We start from the raw sequence: 19,875 nt of genomic DNA on the forward strand, positions 1-19,875 counted from the left end.
TGGTAACTTGGGATTGGTGTGGTTGGAGAGGGGATTTGTTTATTTAAGACATAGCTAATTAAAGGCAACGTTTCTGGACAATGCTTGAAATGTAGAGTCTACTCCCATAAGTACAGAGACAGAGATTAAAAAAAAAAAGCCAGAAAACCACCCCAACAAACCAACAAAAAAACCTCCCAAGATTCTTCAGAGCCAATGGGCGTCTGTTACTAAAAAAAAAAAAAAAAAAGCCTGATGGGTTAAAGATGGAGGACTGTTTGGTGGTTGTAACAAAAACAAATGATACCATCTGGTAAAGACAAGAGGAAGAGAGAGAGAAAGAATACAATATGCACATTGGAAAGGTACAGGAGACAGGAACTCTCTGATACTGGTAGCAGGAACATCAAATGGTACCTTCCTGGAGAGTAATTTGGCCATAAGATTTTAGAGCCTTAAAATGTTCACTTGTAGTAATTTGTCCTGGAAAAATATTTGGAGGTATTCTCAAAGATTTATGCATTATGATATTTATTACAGTGTTATTTATAAGAGTTAAGGAGTTGAGAACAATGTAAATGCTCACCAATAGGCATTTGGTAAAATTAATTAAGGTATATCCATGTGATTGATTACTCTGCAGCAGTTTATAATCATATTTTCAAGGACTATTTCATGGCATGGAGAAATACAATATAATGCTAAATTAAAACTGTCAGATACAAACAAACAGCATTAAATAGCTACCACTTATTGAACATTAATTTGGTACTAGGATATGTGTTCAGGGCCTTATAAACACCTCATTTAATAATCCTCTAGCAAATCTTCAAGATAGTTATTGCTATTCTCAATTTATATGTTGTGAATCTAAGGTTAAAGTTAAGCTGCATTTCAAGTCCAATTTGTCCTACTAAATGGAGCAGTTTCAAAAATGCAGACACACTAGAGGGGAAAGGTTTCCTAAAAATCTGAAGTTTTATGTGTTTCTAGTTCACAGGAGAGAGCAAGCAGATCATGAAATAAAGGTAAGATTTATGGAGGATTATATCCTTTAATGTATTTTAAATTAATCTGGTAAGTGATGAAGGTATCTTCAAAGTTTTTGAAACAAGGAGTGAATTTACATGACTTTTGCGTTAGAATAACTGAAGAAATGCACCAAGGAAGGAATTTCGATTGTGACGATTGTTGCAACATCAGTTGATGAAGGTCTAGTCTGTAGGAAGTCATAGTGAAGATGGAGAGCAGACAGCTTAGAGACACATTGTAGGTAAAGAATTAACCAGACTGTGAAACAGATAAGAAGTTCTAAGATACAGAAGAGGGAGGCGAAAAGAATGCCCTTACGTTTCCATTATCAGTGGCTGTATATACAGCAATAGCGAATGCAACAGGAAAGTTGTGGAAAGTTCATGTGTAGGAAGACAGAGCCTGAGTCTGGTTTTGAAGAAGTTTTATGTGAGGAAGCACTTTAAGGAGACAATCCAGAAACAGAAGTTTTTGGAGTTTGGGGGAGAAAACTAAGTTTCCTAAAACTATACTAGAAGGATAGATTTTAGGGTCATTTGCATAGTTATTTGAAGCCATGAGAGTAAATGAGGTTTCCAACAGAAAAGATAAAGAACAGGGCTTCTCAAATGAGCATGGATGGGAGTATCCAAATTACCTGGAGAGATTCTCAATTATATATTCAGTCATTGCCCACTCAAGAGATTCGATTATGTCTCTCCCCTTTACAGAGGGCAGGGAGACCGGTTTGAAAAAGTAGGAATGAGCTTCTATATATGTATTTTCAACTGCCAGGCATACTGATAGATGCTTAATACACATTTATTAAATACATGAAGAATTCATGGAGGCAATTAGAACTCTTGAAGCAATACTCCTTGAATTAAGTGCTGAGGTTAATATAACTCTGATCATGTCCCTAATTGGTGATGGGATATATCACGAAAGATATTTCCTTTTGAAGAGCAATAGGGCCTGAAAGAAATCACTTAGCATGCTTGAACTTACATGTGGTTTATATTTCAACATTGTATTTGTAATTAGGTATTGAATCTTTGAATTCATTTTCTTTCAGGAATAGTTTCCAGGCAAACTCATAAGGGCCTGTTTCATGCCAATATATTCTCAAGTAGTGTATATTTTTCAAAGAAAAGTGACACCAAATCATATTTTGATAAATTGGGGACAGCATATTAAAGCAAAGTAACCATAAAAAGCACACAGAGTGGGTTTAATATATAAGGCTATGTCTGAGCTAAGATAATGAAGGATAGAGAAAAAAAAATGGAAGAGTCCTAATGAGTGAGCTGTTAAGAGAAAAAAGATGGGTGTAAGGTTGGAAATTTCAAGTGGTAGACTAGGTAATGATTTCAGCTCAGAACATCTTGAGTGCTCTTCAGAGAGGTGTCATTTATGGGTATGAAGAAATCAGATGACACCAATCATCTCTTCATATGGAACATTTCAAGATGTGCCCCTTAATTTACAAAGATTTTTAACCTTGAAAGAGAAACTTTTGTGCGTATATAGAGGGACAAGAGAAGAGAGAAGAGCAAATACACGGAAGCTTGTTAGCCCCCACATCTTGTCCACTTAAGCTCTTGGTTTTGATGTGTCACGATGTTAATACTCATGTATTTCCTATATTGTGCGTGTATCAGAGAACTACAGGGAATTATAAGAGCTGTCGTTTCCTTACATTATAGCTTCTGAATATGCCTCTCAGGGAAGAAAGGGACTTGGATGGTAATTCAGTAAAATGTGTGGTGGTATATTTGACTATTTTAGAAAAAATAAGAATTTTTCCATTGAAAACATTTTAATCTGTTTTAAGTCAGCCAGACTGAAAATGAATACGTGTGCAATTAAGTACAGTTTATACTTGAGTTGGTTAGGTGGGCACTGTATCAATCCCATGTAGGACATAAGCAGCTCCCAAAGTTAGAATCTGGAGTAAGAAATGAACTGGCAAGGGCGTCCTTGCAGCATTTTGAGCACCAGTTGATGGAAGAGTATCTGGATTTCAGTGATAATAGAGACGGACAGTTAGAAGACAGAGATGAGACACAGATTAAGGGTAGAATTAACTATACTCAGAGATACCCCTCCCACATTTAGGTTTAGAAACCTACCGCTGCTGCTCAGCCTGTGATACTCTCTCATGTGCACATGAGAGCCAGCATATCCTCAGGTTTGCTGCATCGACGGTCCCGATGTGCCCAGACATATTTCAAAGTCAGACAGCAGGTTCTCAGAATTGGTCCTCCAATTTTGGAACTTCCTCGTGAGGGCTAGATCCTGAAGCCAGATATACATACCTGGAAGCCTGCCACCAAGAAGGCTACAAGGTGCACTTTCTTTAGGTTAGGTGGAGGTAAGAAATGTCAAAGCTATGGTTCACATATAATGAGAAAACCAGTGCTGGAAAAAGTCTTGGAACGAAGACTTTCATTATTTTGCAAGACTCTAAACAGAAGAATAGGTGCTTTTTTTCAAGTATGGGCAGGGCAAGTGAACTTTAGGAGACTGAGGCAGACCCTATATGACGTGTCTTTTTTGATATGCTTTTCCAACTAGTCCTTGACCTTTTGAGAATGTCTAAAGGTCTTTGACCAGGGTATGGGGTAGCAGACTTTGTCATACTCAGCTTGCTAAACCATAAATTGGCATAAACTCTTTCAAAGGCTATTATATCATTATATCAAGGGCCTTAAAAATACATCACACACACACACACACACACACACACACACACACACGCACACACACACACCTCTATCTCTATCCTTTGATCGAGAAAGATTTCTTCTAGACTTAATATAGCAGGTTAATTTTCTATCCAACACTAGGACTGTGGTCCAAAAGGCCTACCTACCTGAACTGTACTTGAGGGAATTGTTGAAAAAAGCTAAATACCATTTGTCACCACTTCCCTCATTATCTCATGATTCTCAGCCTCTTTTGGCCAGAGATTCATGATCCAAGTATGTCCCCTAGAAGACACAGGCCTTAAAAGTCACTGAATTTCTACCACTGGTATTGCTTAGGTCTCTAACCTAGACTATAATCCTTATTTGCCAACATTTTATCAACATTTTAAATGTTTTTTTTATTTTTGAGAGAGAGAGAGAGACAGAGTTTAAGTGTAGGAAGGGCAGAGAGAGAGGGAGACACAGAATCCAAAGCAGACTCCCAGCTCTGAGCTGTCAGCACAGAGCCTGACTCTGGGCTCAAACTCATGAACTGTGAGATCATGACCTGAGCCAAAGTCAGATGCTTAACCAACTGAGCTACCTGGGGGCCCCTATACCAACATTTTAACTATACGAACACATTTATTCTTACTCTTGGATGCAAAGAATTCTCACCATCTTCCTGTTCCCACATCTCACTGGAGTCCATAATCCCCCGATATAAAAAAAAAAAATTCTTAAGGTCCAAGGTCTTAAAAATATAGCACCAAATTCTGATGGGCTTTATCAGGTCCTTCACCTTTTCCACAGGAAGCTTAGGGAACAAACAAGAAACAAAAATCCCAAGTTCAATTTAACAACAACAACAACAAAAAAATGTGACCACTAAGAACTAGCTTCATTGTGGACAATTAGCCTTTCTTGTTAATTTTTTTTTTTTTTTGAGAGAGAGAAAGACCGAGAGAGCAAGCATGGGTGGAATAGTTGGAGACGGGAGAGAGAGAATCCTAAGCAGGCTCCACACCTAGCACAGAACCCAATGCAGGGCTTGACCTCATAACCGTGAGATCATGACCTGAATTGAAATCAAGAGTTGGGCGCTTAACCAACTAAGCCACCCAGTCACCCCTCTAAATTGAGAAATCAAACATCTGGTCAATCTATAACCCAATTTTATCCTAGAAAGTAATGAGGAAATAAAGCTGCTATTCAAATAAGCCTTGGCTGGAATGGGTACACTGAGTTCTGCCATGTGCCTCTTAGAAAGGTTCAGTTATAATCTAGCTTTTGATAAATGCAATCTTGTTGATTTTCATTAAATGGCCTTGAATCCTGGAATAAATCTCTAAAGGAAAGATACTAAATAATTTCTCTTTCACACCTTGTTCTGATTATCCCCAAACTTGAAGCTTAGTGTAACCTGGAATAGTCAGATTTGGAAGAGAAAGGGCAAGTTCCGTGTCAGAGATTTCCAGGAGAATTGGAAACAGTGACTTTAGTGTTACATGTATCAGATTCACTTGAGAAAGTTCCAGGAACTCATTTGGAAAAGTGTCTACTGAGTGAATGATTTGGGGCCCAAAGGAGGGGGGTGCTGGAAGCTGAGGGTGGAGTTGGCAGGCTACGAGGCTCGAAACCCTAGGTATGTTCAGCCTGGCTTTCTAGACATGGACATAGAAACGAGGTCAAGGGAGAAGCCCCAGAGTAAGTGCCTCAATGGTCTTCCTGAGCACATGAGGAATTGGAGGCGGGAAACAAAAGGAGTGGGTTCTGAGCTGGGGACAGGCTCAAGCCTTGAGGAAAGTGGTTTTCGTATTGCTGTTTTGTTTCTAAGAAGTATGGGGAATGGAGATAAACAAGGAAACAGAGAATTGAAGAGCATATCCAAGAGCAAAAGACCTCTCAGAACCAAGAGAATCTAAACTAAACATCTGATTTAGAGAGGGAGAGCATTGCGGTGGGGGGGGGGGGTGGATAGAGAGAAAGGGAGAGAGAGATCTTCCAGGTGCTTCTATAAGAAGCTAGGGCCCCTTTATAACTGCTTGTGGATTTGCCCCGAAGTCAGAAGGAATTGCTACAGTGCAGAGATAAGACACAGGACTTCAAGGAGAAAGCCCAGTCGGCAGCTTAGCCCTAGGTGACCATTAATGCTGTTAAGGTTCAAAAATGACTAAACACACTACTAGATTCTTTTCATTAAATCTCTCAGAGAAGAAAAACAAATCCTCAGAACATACTCAAAGTAAAATCCTTTTATTCATATAGAGTCTAAGAGACATATGCAATTTAATTTTAAGTTTGGAAAAAAAAATATATATATACACATACACACACATTATATATACATACACACACACATATATACATACACACATTATCCCTCTCCCCCTCCCCCTCTCCCCCCTGTATCCCTCCCTGTATCCTCGCTCTCTCTTTCTCTCTACACACACACACACACACACACACACACACACACACACACACACATCTAAAAAAAAGGCACAGCAATACTAGAACAGTTTTGATGATTAAGAAGAGAGTAGAATTGAAACGAAGAAAAGGTCTTCGGAAATGTAATTCTGGGTGGGAATATGCCAGTTGTCCATGTCCTCTCTACCAAAAACTTTCAATTTTTTAGCTGTTGGTTGCATATTTTATGACCTAGCCTTTTGCTCTAGTGCTTAAACTCAGTCTCCTACCCAGAATCTCCAGACCCTGCTGACTTGGTGAACTACCACTGCTCTGACAGTCACTGGGTAGATATATACATTGCCAGGAGAACTGGTTAAAAAGCAGGGTATGATTCATTAAGTCTGGGGTAGGGCCCAGATAATGCTGGGATGTTGATCTGAAGACCAAACTTTGAGTAGCAAGGAATTAGGCCACTTATGAGGTACAAGTCATATCCTGCAGCATAAGATAGCATAAAATATACATCAGTCCTCCTGCCCAATCATTAATCTGGTCTAGATCTTACTTTGATTGAGTTTTAAAAAGAAATATGTCCTCATTAGAGAAATGTGACTATGGGGAAAACCTGAAAAAGATATAGGTGCATTTGTAAGGAGCAGGACAGCCTTATTAGTTTTTCTTAATAGGAAAATTTCAGGACCAATGGAATTTCTGTGAACTTGATGATTAGAAACTCTGAAAAGGCTGTTGTAGTCAAGAAATTCTATTCCTTGTCTCACCTGGGGGGGGCATTTTTCTTGCCTTCTAAGGCATAACATTACCACATTCCTGAACTATCTGTGAGTCTCTTTGCATAAGAGAAAGATTTGTGCTTGCTAAGAGCCCTGAGCTGTGCACTTCAGCATCCTTCCTCCAGCCAGGACTGTCAAAATCCTTTGCGAACCTTAGCTGAATCATCCTCATTACAGCGCAGACAGTAGGCATCTGAGTATCTCACAGCATCGTCTTTGCAATATATTATGAAGGGGACTTCAAATTGAGGCACTGCATGCCATGACTGGGGGTCAAATAAGACTTTTTCAAAAGGGAACACTGAATTCAGTATCTAACACAGGAGTTAGAAAAGTAGCTTTCTGTTCAACTTGGCCAAATATTCTTTACTGGTTGATACAGCAAGTGAAAATTCCTACACAGTATTTTGCAAATGTGACTCCTAGCCTCAAGCCATCGAAATTTAAAAGGAACGAATGGGGGTGGGGAGGGCTAGGACTTGTATACCCCAGCCTGCTCCCCCAACAGATCTTTGTTTTCCTTACTCTGTGTATTCCTAGAGCTTAGTCCTAACTCCTGAGGTAACCCTGAAAGGCACTTAAGAGTTTAGCTTTTTGAATAGGATCTCCAATTCCATGCAAATATTTATTTGCTTGAATGTATTATACACTTGAATTTGGCCAATATTCCCTGCAGGAGACAAAGAAAGTCTTCCTCTTATTTAAGTCCTAAAAGGGCACCATGTTGAACTACGCCGAGAACAAGCGGCTTGCGTGTTACCTCAACATGTTTTGTCATCTCTGCTAACCTTGTGTGTGTTTTCTGTCAATAGAATATACATTTTAAGAGGTGAGAAAACCGTGTCTGTAATTGCACTTTGAATCCGGAATGAATTCAAATGTATTAATAAATGACATTGACAATCATCAACATTAAGGGCATTCAAAGTAGCTGATCTCTGGTTCATGAATAATGAGTTATCTTGGTTTTAATAATTTACCTTTTAAAAATCTTTTCCCTCTATTTTTTATCTGTGAAGTGGCAAGAACTTTCCACCTCACCTTAGATGATTACTAGCTATATTCCTAGAGGGCAGATATAAGTTAATGAGCAACCAGGGAGGGGACAGAAAGCAAGAACAAAAACAGCATATTTCCTTCAGGACTATTAATGTCCCTTTGTGGAGGATGCCAACAGCTAATGTCTGGCAAGAGCAGTGGAGGAAGAAATTGCTGCAGGTTCAGGTGGGAGAGTGAGTCACCTTGAGGCTGGCACCGCTGATGAGGTTTGGAGAATAATCTTTCCATTACGAGTGGGTCCTCCTTGGAGAATGGGGATATTATTAATGTCCAGTACTTGAAGTATGTGATTTACTTCCTTTGTACTGCACAGGAACAAAGCATGAAGGCCCCACACAACACAGATCCTCAGAGGGTTTCTGCAAATGCATCTATTCTCAAAGATATTACGAGAATTTAGAGTTTGGGGCATTTCTTTTGGTGTGTGGGCATACAGCACAGCACGCCGATGGAAGTTATTTGAATGGATAAATAGGGAGGGAGGGAGGTCCAGGGAGGCAGATTGATGGGTCATCGCGCAGGAGTTTTAGTAGAAAAATGTCATCACATCCTCACTTGCCTGCACTGTGCCAATTTGCAAAGTTCCTGTTTATGCTATCATAAACTTAGCTACCAAAATTGTTCAAATTTAGCTATCAAAATAGTCCTTTCTAGCGTACTCCTACGAAGCCACAGAAGGTAGCTGGTCGATTTTATTACTAAAAGCGCAATTTTTACAGGGCTGGATTTGCAATCGTGGGCCCAACTTAAATGTCAAGTCATTGTAATGAGGTATTAGCTGGCTTTGGCTTAAATTTGTATATTTTATTCTTGCTCACTTTTAAATACCTTTTCTTAATCCCTTATTTTTGGCTCATTTGATATGATTATCATTCCAATTTCTTGCCTCCTGAATAATAGATTCTAAATCATTCTCATTTTGGTCTTTGATTCCTTATTAAAAATCCTAAAGCCTAACAGCTAATGATGCTATTGATGCATGTCAAGGCTGCATTTAATCAAGGATTTTTGTTTCATTATTGCACATTATCCCTCTTCCCCCAATGATAATTTTTGTTTTTCCATTGCATTTCCTTTTGTTATTTAAGAAGTCAGGAACAGACATTTCGAGAAAGATGGTCCCCAAATAACCATATACCTAATAGGTGTTTACACTTTTTAAAAAAAAATGTTTATTTATTTTTGAGGGGGGGTGGTTTGGGGAAGGGCAAGAGAGGGAGACACGGAATCCAAAGCAGGCTCCAGGTTTGACACGAGGTTTGAACCCACAAGCCGTGAGATTATGATCTGAGCTGAAGTCGGACGCTCAACCAACTGAGCCACCCAGGCGCCCCAAGTGTTTTCACTTCTAATCGATGTGATTTCACATTTGACACGTTGTGTACTTGCACATAGAGCTTTTTTTGGGTACCTCGATTTCAGTCTGTTGAGATTTTGCTTAAAAAAAAACCAAACAAACAAAAAGACCCCTCATGGGTAGGAGGCAAGTCATTTCAGACAGAGGCTAGCCAATGTTTTTGGAGACAAAATGATTTTGTGAATTTACTGAACATATTTGCCCAGAAAGCTACCATTTAAAAGATACCAGATTCCAGATGCCCTTTGGAACATCAAGGTATCATTCAACATTAGTCTCTGTGAGATTAATGGCCTTTGTGTAGCTGACTAAAAATACCCTGGTCAACGATGAGGAAGTACGGAACTATCGGTGCTAAGACGACCAAATTTATTGATTAACTCTGAGTTCCCTTCTTCTGTTCCCAGATTAAAAATGCACCACTGTATGCTAGGGTCACCAGAAAGAGCATGTCATAGTGTGAATAAGGGAAGAAAATTCTACTACCGGGGAAAAGAAAGGGCATACTTTCTACTTTTTGTCAAACAGGCCTCACGGCACCTTAGGAAGCAAATTAAAAACTGACATTACTTTCCACTTGCAAATGGTAGATAGTAAGTAGGTCTCAAGTACGGGAAGGCAAGAGATCATTTTTAGCTGGCAGTACCTTTTTCCCTGGACCTTACAGGCTCCTTTGTAGAGGAACAACAATTAAAATGGGGCAAAATAAATATCTCCTCTTTGATAGAAATTCCTAGTCCAATGTAACTCTTCTCTAATGACTTCCTAATAAAACCGTAGAAAATTATTGAGATTAGGCACGTGCAAAAATAATTTTAAATTGAGGGGCTTTAAGAGCAAGACCTGGCGATAGCCAAGTTGATGACACTATGCATCTAAAAAGCTTTTAAGGTTATTTATTTATTTTGAGAGGTAGACCGAGAAAGCAGGAAAGGCAGAGAAAGAGAGAGAGAGAGAGGGAGGGAGGGAGGGAGGGAGGGAGGGAGGGAGAGACAATCCCAAGCAGACTCAGTGCTGTCAGTGCAGAGCCTGATGCAGGGATCAAACCCACAGTCATGAGATCATGACCCGAGCCAAAATCAAGAGTTGATGCTTAACCGACTGAGCCACCCAGGTGTCCCGATGATACGTCTAAAGAGTATGTACAATATGTAAGTAGGCTGCTTCATACACAACTTAAATGGCTAGAAGTGCCAATATGTATTTGATGTGTGCAGGCAAGAATAGCAGTGATTTATGCCACTAGGGAGGAGTACTATGCAGGGTGGTTATTTGATTTTATTTTTTGCTTAGTAAAATATTAAAATATTTTATCTCCCTGAACTCCAATTTAATCTACTGATTATTAAAGACTTTCCATGGTCTTAAGTTCTGGGATAATACCAGTATTATCCCCGGTGAAGAGTAAAGAAACCAAAAAGCAAAAAGAAAAAAAAAAGCGAAAAACAAAAAGCAACTTCTGATTTAAAATAACTATTATAGGGGAGCCTGGGTGGCTCACTCAGTTAAGCCTCTGACTTGGGCTTAGGTCATGATCTTGCAGTTGGTGGGTTCGAGCCCCATGTTGGGCTCTTTGCAGACAGCTCAGAGCCTGGAGCCTGCTTCAGATTCTGTGTCTCCCTCTCTCTATGACCCTCCCCTGCTCATACTCTGTCTCTCTCTGTCCCAAAAATAAATAAACGTTAAAAAAAAATGTAAATATATATTATAAGCATGTATGGGTGGCTCAGTCCGTTACATGTCCAACTTTGGCTCAGGTCATCATTTCACGGTTTGTGGGTTCAAGCCCTGCATCTGGCTCTGTGCTGACAGCTCAGAGACTGAAGCCTACTTCAGATTCTGTGTCTCCCTCTCTCTCTCTGTGCCTCCCCCAGCACCTGTGTGCTTTCTCTCTCAAAAAAAAAAAAAAAAAACCATTTAAAAAATTTTAGTTTAAACCTCAACCTCTTAGAGTACAGTTTTCCTTTTCTCACTCAACAATGTACTGGGCATTTTGCTACTTGTTGGAGATACAACTTTAAGGAACAACAAACATGGTGGGTGTTTGGAATTTTCCGGGGGGAGGGGGCGGTGAGGGAGATAATGCTTTTTCTATGCTGTCTCTGTCAGCATTCCGTCAGGCAGTTCTTCTTTTCTACTTTCAAAATGCACCAGAATCTGATTGCATCTTAACCTCTCCCCTGCTACCACGTCTGACCCACTTGCCTCTCGCATGTGGGTTTCAGCTAGTTTCCTAACAGGTTTTTCAGTCTTGTTACCCTCACACATTGCCTATTCTCAGAGAAGCAAGAGTGGTGCTTTTAGAATGCCAAGTCAGACACCATATTTGTGCTCGATTTCTTGCAATGGCTTCAATCTCACTAAGAGCAAAAACTTGAGTCCTTGCACTGATCCAAAGGGCCCCGGCCCCCAATTTTCTAACATCATCTCCTTATTTTCTCTCCTTGTTCTTTCTACTCCTGCCACATTGGTTTCCCTGCTTGCCCACAGACCACATACACTCCAGTCTCAGAACATTTGCAACTGTTCTAAGGAGAACAATCTTCACTCAGAAACCTGCTCAAATGTCACTTCCTCAATGAGACCTTCCGTGACCAAACTAACTTAAAATTACTATCTGTTCTATAAGCACTCCAGATTCTCCTTACTGAGTTCTATTTTTTCTATTTTAGAAAATCACTTTAGGGCTCCTTCCTGGGTGGCTCGGTCGGTTGAGGGTCTGACTTCAGCTCAGGTCACAATCTCATGGTTCAGGAGAGTTTGAGTCCCATGTCAGGCTCTGTGCTGAGAGCTCAGAGCCTGGAGCCTGCTTTGAAATCTGTGTCTCCCTCTCTTTCTGCCCCTTTCCTGCTTGTGCGTGCTCTTTCTCTCTCTCAAAAATATACATTTAAAAAAATATAAGAAAATCACTTTAACATACCGTGGCTTAAAATTATTTGCATTATTTATTTTCCCCTCTTGCTCTCTAGAAGCTAAACCCCTTAAAGGTGGAGATTTTGTTCAAGTATATTGTATAACATGCTTGGCACATAGCAGGTATTCAATAAATATTTTGTGTATATGAGGGAGCCACATAAAACTTGAATTAAAATTGTGATTATAGTTGACAGACATTGCTCCCTATCTAAGTGCTTCATAAATTTAGAGAAAATTACCTTGTTTTATCCTTAAAACAACCCTATGAAATGGTATAGATACCATTATCATCTCTATTTTATTATTTTTTAAAATATTTATTTTGAGACAGCTTGAGTGAGAGAAGGGCAGAGAAAGAGGGAGAAAGAGAGTCTCAAGTAGGCTCCATGCTGTCACTGCAAAGACTGACACGGGGCTTGAACTCATGAAACAGTGAGATCATGACCTAAGCTGTAATCAATAGTTGGGCACTTGACCAACTGAGCCACCCAGGTGCCCTACCATCTCTATTTTAAATGTGAAGCAAATAAGACAGAGTTTTATTTTGCCCAAGTCATATACTAGTAACTGGTGGAATTTGGTTTCAAAGGCAGGTAGCTGAGCTTCCAACGAGGCCCTAGACTTCATCGTGACTTGTTGCTGCCTTCCAGCGGTCAGGGTGCTAGCAGTGGGAAAACACACATACAGAAGGAAACTGTATCTAGTGATCCAGTTTGGGGACCGAGGGGAGGCTTTCCCATGGCATGACTTTGAATGGAGATAAAGACGTGTAGCACTTAGCTGGCTGGGAAGAAGTAGCCATCTTCCAAAGTCAGCTCCACTTCTGAGAGCTGAGATAATGGGAACTTTTATAAGCTGAGGATTAGTTTGCAATGAATTCCACAAATGCCACAAGGTGAGTCAGCTTCTTATTGCTCATGCTTCCTCCTTCCCACACAGTGGTGGGGCCAGAGAGGACGTGGTTTCAGAGTGGGTTAGTTACCGATTGGCCTGTGGGGAGAATTTCTCACACTGGCCGCACAGATGAAATATAACGTCATTCAGCCTTTCACATTATAGGACACCAATTTGAGAAAGTAAAATTGAGGGAAATCAAATGCATTCTGTTAAGGGAACTGGGGAGGGTGCCGTTAATGGTGTTGTTCAGGACCGCTTGTGACTGAGTGGGTTTCACTAGCAGGACTAGGGCAGGAGGAAGAGACTAATTGGTTCCCAGAGGTGGCTTGTGCCTTTGAGAAAGCCTCACTGCAACTGCTCTGAGAATTAACAGCATGAGGCAGCGGATAGACCACTCATTTATACTTCTGTGCTTAACTACAAGTGGAGAAAGTAACTGGAGCATGCACACTCCAAGAATCTCACATGGGCCTGGCATCTGGCTTCCCAGTACCCCCTCCGCTTTCTACTTCTCTCCGTTTTCATGGAGTCCTCATAACCATTCACTTGTCCTAAATGTTCTCCTTCAGGCACCAGAAGGCAGACAGTGGTTTCCAAGAACTGTATTACAGCCCATACTCCGAAACATCCCACTGGCAGGTTACTTCAAATACATGATTTATTTAATACCAATAGGACTGTGAACCACCGGCAAAGAAGCTTACTCTTTGTCTCATACAGGGTGGTGGACAAGGATGCCAGAAGTGCACTTTATCAACAAGATTCAACCTCAAATGTAGGGACGCCAATTTATGGGCATCAATTTCAGCTGATGTCTTTTTATGACATTATTGGTGGGAGCACTTAGGTAATTCCTAGCTTTTTAAAGTAAGTTACATCATCTTTAAAATACATTATATGCACTAACTGGTATTAGAGATTTAGATTTTACAAACTGGTTGTCATCATCAGGCTGCTGAGATAAGAAGTTAAACCCCATTTGCCTTCCAAACTAATCCTAATAAATCCTCTAGCAAAACAAGCCTAGTTACTACCTCCTAAAATAGGACTTGCACTCTTTCGACTCATGCCAGTTTCTTACCAATCAAGTCCCTTTTCTCATCTCTCTCAAAATCCCATCTCTTAAGACTTTATCTGAACAGCTCAATAGGAAATGAGTGTCCTATAGAAAAACTTTGCCTATTTTTTATGCTAATTGTGACACTTATCCCTTTGTGTATTCACTCAAGAAATATTTTTATGCCTTGTTCCTCAACTTTTATTTATTTTGAGGGGTGGAGGCAGGGACAGAGGGAGAGAATCCCAAGCAGGCTCTGCACCATCAGTGTGGAGCCTAGTGTGGGGCTTGAACCCATGAACCGTGAGATCATGACCTGAGCCAAAACCAAGAGCTGGATGTTCAACCCACCTAGCCACCCAGGCACCCCTATGCTACTTTTTCAATACTGTGATCGATTGGGGGACATAACAGTGAAGGGAATACAGTCTTGCACTTATGAAATGTATAACCAAATAATCCAATGGGTCTAAAGAGAAATTGTAGTAATTGTGCTGGAAAATTACAGGGTGCCCTAAGAATAATGTTAAAGAAAATAATTTAGAGGGGAAGGTCAGAGAAGACTCTGCTGAGGAAGCAACATTTTAGTGGAGATCTGGTGAGTGAATGAAAGTCATTCAGGCCAGGAGGAGAGGGAAGAATTTAAAACAGAAGGAATTACATTTGGACAGTCTGAGGTAGAAAAAGGTCTCAGTGCCTTCCAGGAACTGAAAATAAGTCAATGTGTCTTATATTTATATATGCACCTTTCTTATTGGTAAGGGATGGAAAACAACTTTTATTTCTTTGTATGCCATAATGATTAGCATACTGTTTAATACACAGTACACACTCAAAAATGTGCTCAAGGATTTTGGCTTCCAGTAATTTGAAGGAACTTGTTTTGAAGTGCTCCTCCTACATAAATAATTACACAAACTTGACAAAAATGTGAGACAATGACTTTCAGGCATTGGACACAAAGACCAGTCCTATCATCCTTAAAAAAGGGGGAAAACCCATAAGGTAGGCTTCTTATCCCCAGATGACTGGGACACTTTCCAGAACCTTGCAGTAGGAAGATGGGTCCAGGAGACAGGAAACTCATGGAGCTGAGGAGGCAGAGGGTAGAGTTTGAAGCCACCGGGGCAACTGAAACTTGGGGTATGGAAAATTAATTAGCAGTATAGGGGAGTCACCCCAGAAGTCTGTATGAGGGTTTCCTTTGTTCCTTGGCTGAGGGCTAAGATGCTCAATGCTCAGGGCACTGCATCCACAAGACCTAGTGGAAAATGGCTTCTGGGAGGCCAAAAGTAGCATGGAGACACTAGAGGTTGCACAGGGCTAAAAATAGTCAGAATCTGGGCCACCTGCAGTGGAGTGACCTCACCGAGTAATGTAGGCACCTACATTATCGCAGAAAGGCTACATCTTACAGGAAAGAAAATACCCAAGACCCAATAAAGACAGATCTGAAATGAACCCATCGCACAAAACCAAGCCTGAAAGTGTCAAGATAACCTACCAATTAACTGTTTGATCAAACAAAGATCAAGACAATAAACATGAAACTCTACAAAGTAAACATATACAATAAAGTTATTAGATGGAGAAAATGCAGGCAATAATCAAGGAAAAAAGCATCTAATGGCAATAGATGCTAAAAAGAATAGCAGATTTGGATTTTAAAGCAGCGATTATAAACATTCACAGATATAAAGGGAAAGATGGATAAATTTCAGGGAAGAAAAAAAAACTAACAATAAGCAAATTGAAATTCTACAACAAAAGCAAAAATACTTTTTGATGGGTTAACCAACAGATTAGATATAGAAGGTTAATAACATTATCCAAATTAAGGAAGGAAGAGAAAAATATTTAAAATATCAAGAAAGCCTCAATGACCCATGAGGTAATACTGAGTAGTCAACCATACAGAGTATCAGGGGAAAAAAGTATCAAGAAGGCATCAGAATGAAAAAATCCTGGGGACAAAACCTGAAGATTTCCTAAATTTGGTAAAAAAACAAACAAACAAAAAAACCCCAAAACAGAAAGCAATACCATACAGATCTAAGAAATCAATAAATCCCAAGTAGAAGTCTAAAAAAAAACCAAAACATGTCAACACATGTCAACACACGTTTAACATGTTCTGTTAAAGAGAAATATTATATACAACTTTGTACCAATGAATTTGACAAATAACATGAAATGGACAAAATACTAGAAAAAAAAAACTCTCAAACGGACAAAATTACAATAGAAAATCTAAATAGGGTTCTACCTATTAAACAAACCTCACTTATAAGTAAGCATTTCGTCTGCAAAGACATCAGATCCAGATAACATCACTGGTGAATTCTATCAGATATTTAATGATGATAACAATTTTGCATAAACTATTTTGGAAAAATAGAATATGTGGAAATATTTTCTATGCCTTTTCAAGAAGGCATCATACCTCTAACACCAGCATAAATAAGAACAGGACATAAAAGTAAAATTATGGACCAGTATTTCTTATTAAACTACTTACAAAAATTGTTAACCAAATATTAGCAAATAGAATCCAGAATTATGTAAAAAGATAATAATCAAGTGAAATTTATCCCAGGATTTAAGGTTGTGAACATTTTTAAAAATCATAACAAAGAAAAAAGAATCACCTTAGTTGAAGCAAAAGCATTTAATGACACTTAACACATTCACGACAAATTCTCAAACTAAGCATAGAAAAATGCTTCATTTATAAATGACATCCGTTAAAAATCTCCAGTTAACATTATAGTTAAGATTGATACATATAATACTTTTTCCCCAATATAAAAGACAAGGTGAAGGTGTTCACTCTCACCACTTCTCTCGAACATTGTACTGAATTTTCTACCCAGTGCAATAAGGCAGAATAAAAGAAATGGTGTAAAGATTGGAATACAAGAAATAAATTTGTCTTTATTCATAGAGGACATGATTTCACGATTGTGTATGTATAAAACCCTGTGAAACCTAAAAAAGGTACTGACTAATGAATGAGGAAGATCCTAGGATAAGAGGTCAGGATACAATAAAATTGATTGAATTCAATATATTAGCAACAAAAATTGGAAAACATTAGTAAGCCACACCATTCAATAGCACCAAAAAAAGGGGGGAGAGGGATAAATTTAATGACATACATATTTAAGTCCTCTACACAGAGTACAGAAACCACATATCTTTAAGATTTAAAGCCAACCTAGAGTTAAAAAAGAAAATGCCATATTCATGAATTAGAAATTCAATGATTAAGGGGTGCCTGGGTGGCTCAGTCTGTTAGGCATCACTTCAGCTCAGGTCATGATCTCATGATTGGTGAGTTCGAACCCCACTTCAGGCTCTGTCCTGACAGCTCAGAGCTTGGATCCTGCTTTGGATTCTGTGTCTCCCTCTCTCTCTCTGCCCCTGCCCTGCTCATCCTCTGCTTCTCTCTCTCTGTCCTCTCTCAAAAATAATCATTAAAAGATCAATAAAAAAATAAATTCAATATTTACGATTCCTATTATCTCCAAATCAATTGCAATTCAAAAAAAAAATCATAGCATGGACATTGACAAGCTAATTCTAAAACATATAAAAACACACACCCCCCCACACACACAAGATCTAGAATAGACAAAACAATCCTCAAGAAAGGGGAGAAATTTGGACGCATTACACTAATTTTAGGTATCACTATTACGTAACGCTAATTAAGACACTGTAGTATTAGAATAAGAATACAAACAGATAAATGGAAACAAATAGAACACGCATAAATATCCACCTACCTATAAGGTTATAGGATGTCAATGCAATTTAATGGGGAAAGGAAGTCTTTTCAACAAACAGTGTTGCAACAAGCAGATAAAGTAAGGAAAACGGTAAACCTTGATCAGCGCCTCACATCACACACAAAAATTAAAAGCTGAAACTGTAAACTCTTCTAGCATAAGAGATAGAAGAATAATTAATATCATGACCTTGGGCTAAGGAAATATTTTTTAGCCAGAACACAAGGAGCTGTAAATATGAAACTAAAGAGATAAGTTTGGCTTGATTAAATTTTAAAATGTCTGCTTATCAATAGATGTCAAAGAAAAAGGAAAGACAAGACTCAGAGGGGAGGAATGTGTTCACAACACCTACATTTGACAAAGAATTTATATTCAGACTATATGAAACACTCTGGCAATTAATAAAGAGACAGACATCAAAATTAAAAATGAACAAAGGTCTTTAACAGACATTTCCCAGAGTATACAAATAGGTACATGAAAATGTGCCCAATATCATTAGTCATACAAATTAAAACTAAAAATGTGATTATACTTAACTTTCAACGGAACAGCTCAACAACAAAAGACAGACAACATTAATTGCTGGCAAGTTTGTGGAGCCACTAAATTCTTACGTACTGCTGATGGAGTAAACGTAAATTGGTGCACATTAGAAAAGTCTAGTAACTCCTTTTAAAGTTAATTATATGGCTACCATATGACTTGGCATTCCCAATCACTGACACCGTATAAAACATGAGTATCAATATCAATATTGCTGCTCTCTATCACGAACTTAATAGCTCAAACCAAAACGAAGTTTTTATATTACTGTTCTAGGATTCAGGAATTTAAAATGAGTCTCACCGGGCTAAAATCAGGGTGAGGACAAGTCTCCATTCCTTTCTGGAAGCTTCAGGAGAAAATTCACTTTTGTACCTTTTCCAGCTTCTAGAGATGGCTTATATCCCTTGGCTTGTGACCCCCCTGAGTCTTTCTCTCTTCACATTGCTTGAACACTGACTCTCCGGCCTTCCTCTTCATATTTAAGGATGCCTGTGATTACATTCGGTTCACCTGGAGAGCCAAGAAGTCTCCCTTTATTGAGGTCAGCCCCTTAGCAACATTAATTCCATCTGCTACCTGGATTCCCCCTTGCCAGAGACCTAACTCCTTCTCAGGTTCTGGGGATTGGAAGTGGCTATCTTTGAGAAGCTATAGTTCTACACAGATATTTATCCCAAAGACATGAAAACATACGTTCCTGATACGCTTGCATAAATTGTTTAGAACAGCTTTATTCGGAATAGTCCCAACCCAGAAACCACTCGACTGTTTATCATTAAGTGGGACAAGGCTAAACCAAATCTGATAAATTATTAGAATGAAAAACTACTCAAAAATTTTAAAAAGGACAATTTAATTGATACATTAAACAATTCTTAAAACATTACGTTGCGCAAAAGAAGCAAGGCCTAAGAGAATAAATGCTACGTGATTTCATCTTTATGGTATTCAGGAACCGCAAAACCAAATTGTGGTGATAGAAGTAAGAATGTGGGTGCCTTTAGGGGGCCAAGATTGACTGTAAGGGGGCAGAAAGGACATTTCTGAGTCGATGGAAACATGTTTATATATGTTTATATATATACATATACACCCATTTATGTAATTCCAGTATCATTAACATGTAGTGTTCTATTAGTTTCAGGTGCACAATATAGTGATTCAACAATTCCACACATCACCCAGTGTTCATCCCAGTTAAGTGTCCTCTTAATCCGCTTCACCTATTTCCTACATTTCCCCACCTCCCTCCCTCTGGCAATCGCCAGAGAGATGGCCAAGAGACACCGGAAAGATGCCCCGCGTCACTCATCGTCAGGGAAATGCGAACCAAAACCACAATGACTGACCACCTCACACC

This window comes from Prionailurus viverrinus, chromosome B3, assembly GCF_022837055.1.
Source record: "Prionailurus viverrinus isolate Anna chromosome B3, UM_Priviv_1.0, whole genome shotgun sequence".
In the NCBI taxonomy this organism is placed as follows: Eukaryota; Metazoa; Chordata; class Mammalia; order Carnivora; family Felidae; genus Prionailurus; species Prionailurus viverrinus.